This window comes from Bos grunniens, chromosome X (genome assembly GCF_055505025.1).
Source record: "Bos grunniens cultivar Pamir isolate PY7600 chromosome X, Bosgru_T2T1.0, whole genome shotgun sequence".
In the NCBI taxonomy this organism is placed as follows: domain Eukaryota; kingdom Metazoa; phylum Chordata; class Mammalia; order Artiodactyla; family Bovidae; genus Bos; species Bos grunniens.
Window position 1 is genome coordinate 10932343 of NC_141194.1, and position 5948 is coordinate 10938290.

At 41.0% G+C, this 5948-nt stretch overlaps 1 non-coding gene across 1 annotated transcript; it reads left to right on the plus strand.

The window, feature by feature from the left end:
- Positions 1 to 4392: 4392 nt before the first annotated feature.
- LOC147339773 (U6 spliceosomal RNA) lies at positions 4393 to 4500 on the plus strand. Its single transcript, XR_015160048.1, has one exon. It is a non-coding gene; the product is annotated as a U6 spliceosomal RNA (small nuclear RNA).
- The last annotated feature ends 1448 nt before the right edge of the window (positions 4501 to 5948 follow it).

Genomic DNA, 5948 nt, shown 5'->3' on the forward strand with positions numbered 1-5948 from the left:
ACAAGAAACAAAAACTTAGAAAGCTATCAGTGTGATTTGCATTTAGTTTCATATTTAGCAAAGCATTTTTTTTAATGTAGAAAATTGGCACAGTGCATGCTGGGAGATCAAGAATGCATGGTTAAGGCATTCTTAGTCCTGAATTTAAGAGACATCTGAGTATCATGAGCTCATATGCATTTGGCTGGATTAACCCAACTCTATGGAACCTGGTAAACGTGGGGTGATCAATAAAAAAGGAGTTCCTGAAAGAGAAAGACAAAGCTAGAAAGAGAATTCTTGGTCTTGGACTGAAAGGATCCCACCAACATTCGCTGCCACCCTGGGAAGTCTGACCAGGCTAGACAGCTGCTTGCGCATGTGTGCTGTGCGCTCTGCCTTTGATCTCTCTTCCTAAACAACACTGGACATATAGAAGGCTCAAGGCACCCAGTCCTGAGGGCAGGGAAGTGGCTCTGTAGGTGAACAGTCTCTGTGGGGAGGAGGCCCTGAGCTGTGGCTGTCTGAGCTACATGCTGAATTGCCCAGAGCTCCTTTCACGCATTACAGCTTGCTGTCTACATTGATCAGATTAATCACAAATCGCCATCTCCACAGCTGAAGTTAATGTTTTTTAAAACATTCCAGGGATTGTGTAAGTCATATAGTGTTTCTTCATGGGATTTCTCATTTTCTGTGCAAATACACTTTGCCAGAATTGTTAGTATGCCTGTTTATGGTCAGGTTCCAGGAAACTTTATGATATTCTCCAAGACAAATTGAGAAGTTAAAACTTTTTTGCTGATGTTTTTACATTTAAATATTGCCAAACGAAAGAAGTGTTTTCTAAATACAGACAACAAGGTCTAGCCAGAAGAGATTTGTTTTTGCTTTCTCCTGTTTTTATCATACCTTCCAGCACGACAAGTCCATAGTACCCAACTAGTTAAAATAAATTTTGGGCTCCCATCCATTTTTGACATACAGAGTCCAAGTCCTGCAGGCCCAGGGATGCCCCCCAAACATCTCACTTTCCTGGACGTGTAGGCATCTGAGAACCCAATCCAAAATGCTCAAGCTATCAAGTGTATCCCAGTGTGTGTTGATGCATCTTCAAATTTCCCATGCCAGGAGTATACAAAACTTGGAACTCTTCACTGCTTCTTCTATTTCTCTCACTTATTCTTAATCCAATGGAGAGTTGCTGGGAGGTTTTAAGGAGAGAGCTGACCTGACCTAATTTATTCTCAAGGAGAAAACTCTAAGACATGGACTAGAGGGGACAAAAGAAGAAGCTAGGGGAAGCTCTTGGCGGGGGGCTGGTGGGGGTTCTGGTGAGAGAGGATGGTTATAGGGCTGGATGGTGGAAGGCAGGAGGGAGAGAAGGAGATGGACTTGACACATGGTCTGGAGTAGGACTTAGAACCTGACTGCACATAAGTGGGGAGGAAGAGCGAGTGGTCAGGAATGACGTCCAGGTTTTCGACACTAATCATTCTGGACACTCCTGAAACAGGGGGAATGGATGATAAGCAGGAAATGAGTTTTGGAGAGCTGACCAAGAGTTCAGTTTTGGATGTCCTAAGCTCAGTGAGACATCCTGATGGATAGGGCAGGAATTGACAAGGGATTAATCTCTAAAATACATAAACAGCTCATGTAGCTCAATATCAAGAATACAAACACCCCAATCAAAAAGTGGGTGGAAGATCTAAGTAGACACTTCTTCAAAGAAGACATTCAGATGGCTACAAAGCACATGAAAAGATGGTCAGTATTACTAATTATGAGAGAAATGCAAATCAAAACTACAATGAAGTATCACCTCACACCAGTCAGAATGGCCATCATCAAAAAGTCTACAAACAATAAGAGAGGGTATGGAGAAAAGCGAACCCTACTACACTGTCAGTGGGAACATAAACTGGTACAGCCACTATGGAGAACAGTATCAGTTCAGTTCAGTTGCTCAGTCGTGTCCGACTCTTTGTGACCCCATGAATCACAGCACGCCAGGCCTCCCTATCCGTCACCAACTCTCAGAGTTCACTCAGACTCACGTCCATCGAGTCAGTGATGCCATCCAGGCATCTCATCCTCTGTCGACCCCTTCTCCTCCTGCCCCCAATCCCTCCCAGCATCAGAGTCTTTTCCAATGAGTCAACTCTTCACATGAGGTATGGAGGTTCCTTAAAAAACTAAAAATAGAGCTACCATATGATCCAGCAATCCCACTCCTGGGCATGTATCTGGAGAAAATTATAATTCAGAAAGATACATGCACCCCTGTGTTCATTGCAGCACTATTTACAATAGCCAAGACATGGAAACAACCTAAATGGCCACCAATGGAGAAATGGATAAAGCAGAAGTGGTACATATACACAATGGAATATTATTCAGCTATAAAAATGAATGAAATAATGCCATCTGCCACAACATGGAGAGATTTGCAGATTGTTATACTGAGTGAAGTGTCAGAGACAGACAAACACCATATGGCATCACTTATATGTGGAGTCTAAAAAAGGGGGTGTGCTAAAAATAAACTTATCTACAAAATAGCAATAGAGTCACAGATGTAGAAAATAAACTTGTGGCTACCAGGGGGTAAAGAGGGGGTAAGAGTTTTATAGTATCCAGCCTTACATTTAAGTCTTTAATCCATTTTGAGTTTATTTTTGTGTATGGTGTTAGGGGGTGTTCTTATTTCATTCATTTACATGTATCTGTCCAGTTTTCCCAACCGTGTGTACTTTCTTTTTATTAATCTGTCTTTTGTTTCTTAAGTTATTTTTATTAGAAAAATTAACATTGTCTGTTTTCAGGTGCACAATACTGATCTAGTACATCCCCAAGCCCCCAAGGAAGCCAGCTGTGCTTAACAACTCCCCCAGAGGAAACCCAGAAGACATGGCTGAGGAAGGCTTCTTATAGCACAAATTGTTTCCATGTCTTGGCTATTGTAAGTAGTGTTGCTATGAACTAGCATATATCTTTTAGAATTATATTTTTGTCCAGATACATGCCCAGGAGTGGGACTGCTGGATCATATGGCAACTTTATTTTTAGTTTTTTTGAGAAATCATTTGAAATTTCATGTGTGCGTTCCCAAGGCCTTTTGTGCCCTGTCTCAGAGGTCTGATGGCTTAGGAGAACTTGTGCACATGCTTGTTGGGGCCTGGAGCTTTCTCTGAAGATAAGCCCTAGACTCTGCCCATTTCCCTTCTGTGTCATGTCCTTGCCACCAACAGGCTGAAATGGGATTTCTGCTTTAAACCATGACCTTGGATCCCAATCTTGGCAGGACCTTTAAGAATATAAGGTGACTGAGGAATCTGAGCACATTGGGGGCTCCCCATTATTAATCAGAGTGTGTGGGGTAATTCTTTGGAGAAAAGTTAATAAGTACATACATGGGCTTCTCCAGTGGCTTAGTGGTAAAGAATTTGCTTGTAACACAGGAGAGGTAGGAAACCCAGATTTGATCCCTGGGTTGGGAAGATCCCCTGGAGGAGGGCATGGAAACCCACTCCAGGATTCTTGCCTGGAGCATCCCATGGGCAGAGGAGCCTCGTGGGCTACAGTCCATGGGGTCGCAGAGTCAGACACAACTGAGCGAGCATGCAGGAGTTGATGGCGCTACACAAATGCACTGATGTGCTCAGGGCAACAGAACTTTCTGGTGCTTTTTACTCTTCCTGTAGCATCCTCAGCTCACACTGACTTTCTAGTTGCAAGTGCCTTCATTTGTCATCTGTTGCCCACTCCCCTTTCCACAGGCCCAAATTAAGAGGATCCAAGTTCCCAGGGGGACAATGAATGATCCTGCTGAATCCGATATTTCTCATAGCACATTTCAGAGTGTGTGCTCTTCCAAGCACAGAGGCGAGGCTTTGTGAGAACCACGTTACATGTTCACGAGCTTTCTCTGAGCCTCTCAGGCAGCATCTAAGGGCTGATGTGCCCACTCTGAAAGCTGTGAAGGCTGGATGGATGATGATGTGTTTGTGCACATAAACCTAAATAACAAAACTCATTTAAAAGGTAAATAGAGCATCGAACCATACTAAGTCTTTAAAGCCTATTTTAGGTGCATGGAGTCAATATCACACAAGAATTAACAATATCCATCTATTTTGTGATTACAGCAGTTGATGGCAAGTAAGTCAAATCCTCAGCTGACCTTGCCAATCTCAGGAGGTTGTGTGCTGCTACCATGCATTCGTCACAGTGGCAGAATCTCCTATACGCAGAAGTGCTAACTTACACAAAGTGACAAGTCTCAATGTGTCATATCTGAAAATTAAAAAAGCTTATCTTTTAGGAGATAAAGTAGGTATTTGTACTCATTGTGCTTTCAGATGCCCCATTATAACCAAGATGGTTTTGCACAATCAAAATAATGTTACAGTGCTAGAAGCTTCAATATCACATATACTAATACTTGAATAATACAGAGATTAGCATGGCCCCTGCACAAGGATGACACACAAATTCGGAGAAGTGTTCCATATTTCTTATAGTTTTGAGCATTAAAAATAATATTATGAATAGGATTCACAGAATATTTTTAAAGTTTACCAAAAAAAAAAAAAAAAACCTTAAGATTACCTTCAACTTGCAATTTTTTATTTGCATTCTTGACTGCTTTAGGTATTAAAAAATAGGACTCTGCATGTGCTTCTATAGTGTGAGTTATTTGGTATGTTGCTCTTTCTGGTAGAATTTCCCACCATTTTAAAGTAAAGGTACACATATTTCAACCCTGAAATTAGGTGCACTCAATTTTAACAAATTATTTTTGAGTTTAAAAAAATATGTGGTAGAAATTTTGATATAGTTAATGCAATCAATTAGTTTCATTAGGAGAAGACAGACTATTTTCAAGAATGATTAGTTCATGAAAGTATCCATCTATGTTGATAAGAAGAAAATAAAAACTAATACAATTATGTAAAGTTTAAAAATAAAATAAAATTAGAGGAAAAAAAAAAAGAAAAGAAAAAAAAAAAAAAAAGAAAAGAAAATAAAATGACAAAATGCATGTTACAGTGCCCCCAAAGATGCTTGGAAAACTAGTAAGTTATAGCAGATGATGTATATATTCATGAAGCTTTAATTTCATGCAGTTATGCATTTCTCACAAATCACTTTGGTTATGTGATCTTCACACTGAGGGATGTGTTTAGATAAACCCACTGATGATTTCAGTTGTTAAACTACAATATTTTATAGCATTTACTCAGTGCATCCTGATTTCTTTAAGGTTTAAATGTTACCGTTTTTCCTGAAAACTAAAATGTCTCTCCTGGTATAAAGGACCTGTCAGCTCCTATTGTTAGAACTGAAACTGCCCTGAGATAGTCTTGAGTTTTAAGAACACATTTTACTTTCACTGTCAGTTCAGTTCAGTTCAGTTCAGTCACTCAGTCGTGTCCTACTCTTTGCAACCTCATGAATCACAGCATGCCAGGCCTCCCTGTCCATCACCAACTCCCAGAGTTCACTCAGACTCATGTCCAGCGAGTCAGTGATGCCATCCAGCCATCTCATCCTCTGTTGTCACCTTCTCCTCCTGCCCCCAATCCCTCCCAGCATCAGGGTCTTTTCCAGTGAGTCAACACTTCGCATGAGGTGGCCAAAGTACTGGAGTTTCACCTTCAGCATCAGTCCTTTCAATGAACACCCAGGACTTATCTCCTTTAGGATGGACTGGTTGGATCTCCTTGCAGTCCAAGGGACTCTCAAGAGTCTTCTCCAACATCACAGTTCAAAAGCATCAATTCTTCAGCGCTCAGCTTTCTTTATAGTCCAACTCTCACATCCATACATGACCACAGGAAAAACCACAGCCTTGACTAGACAGACCACTGTAGACTTCTCAAATTTAGTAACCTGTCCTTCATTATAAAAGATCACCATAACCAAGTCACCATCTTTTTTTTGGTTGGGTTGGCTTCACTCAG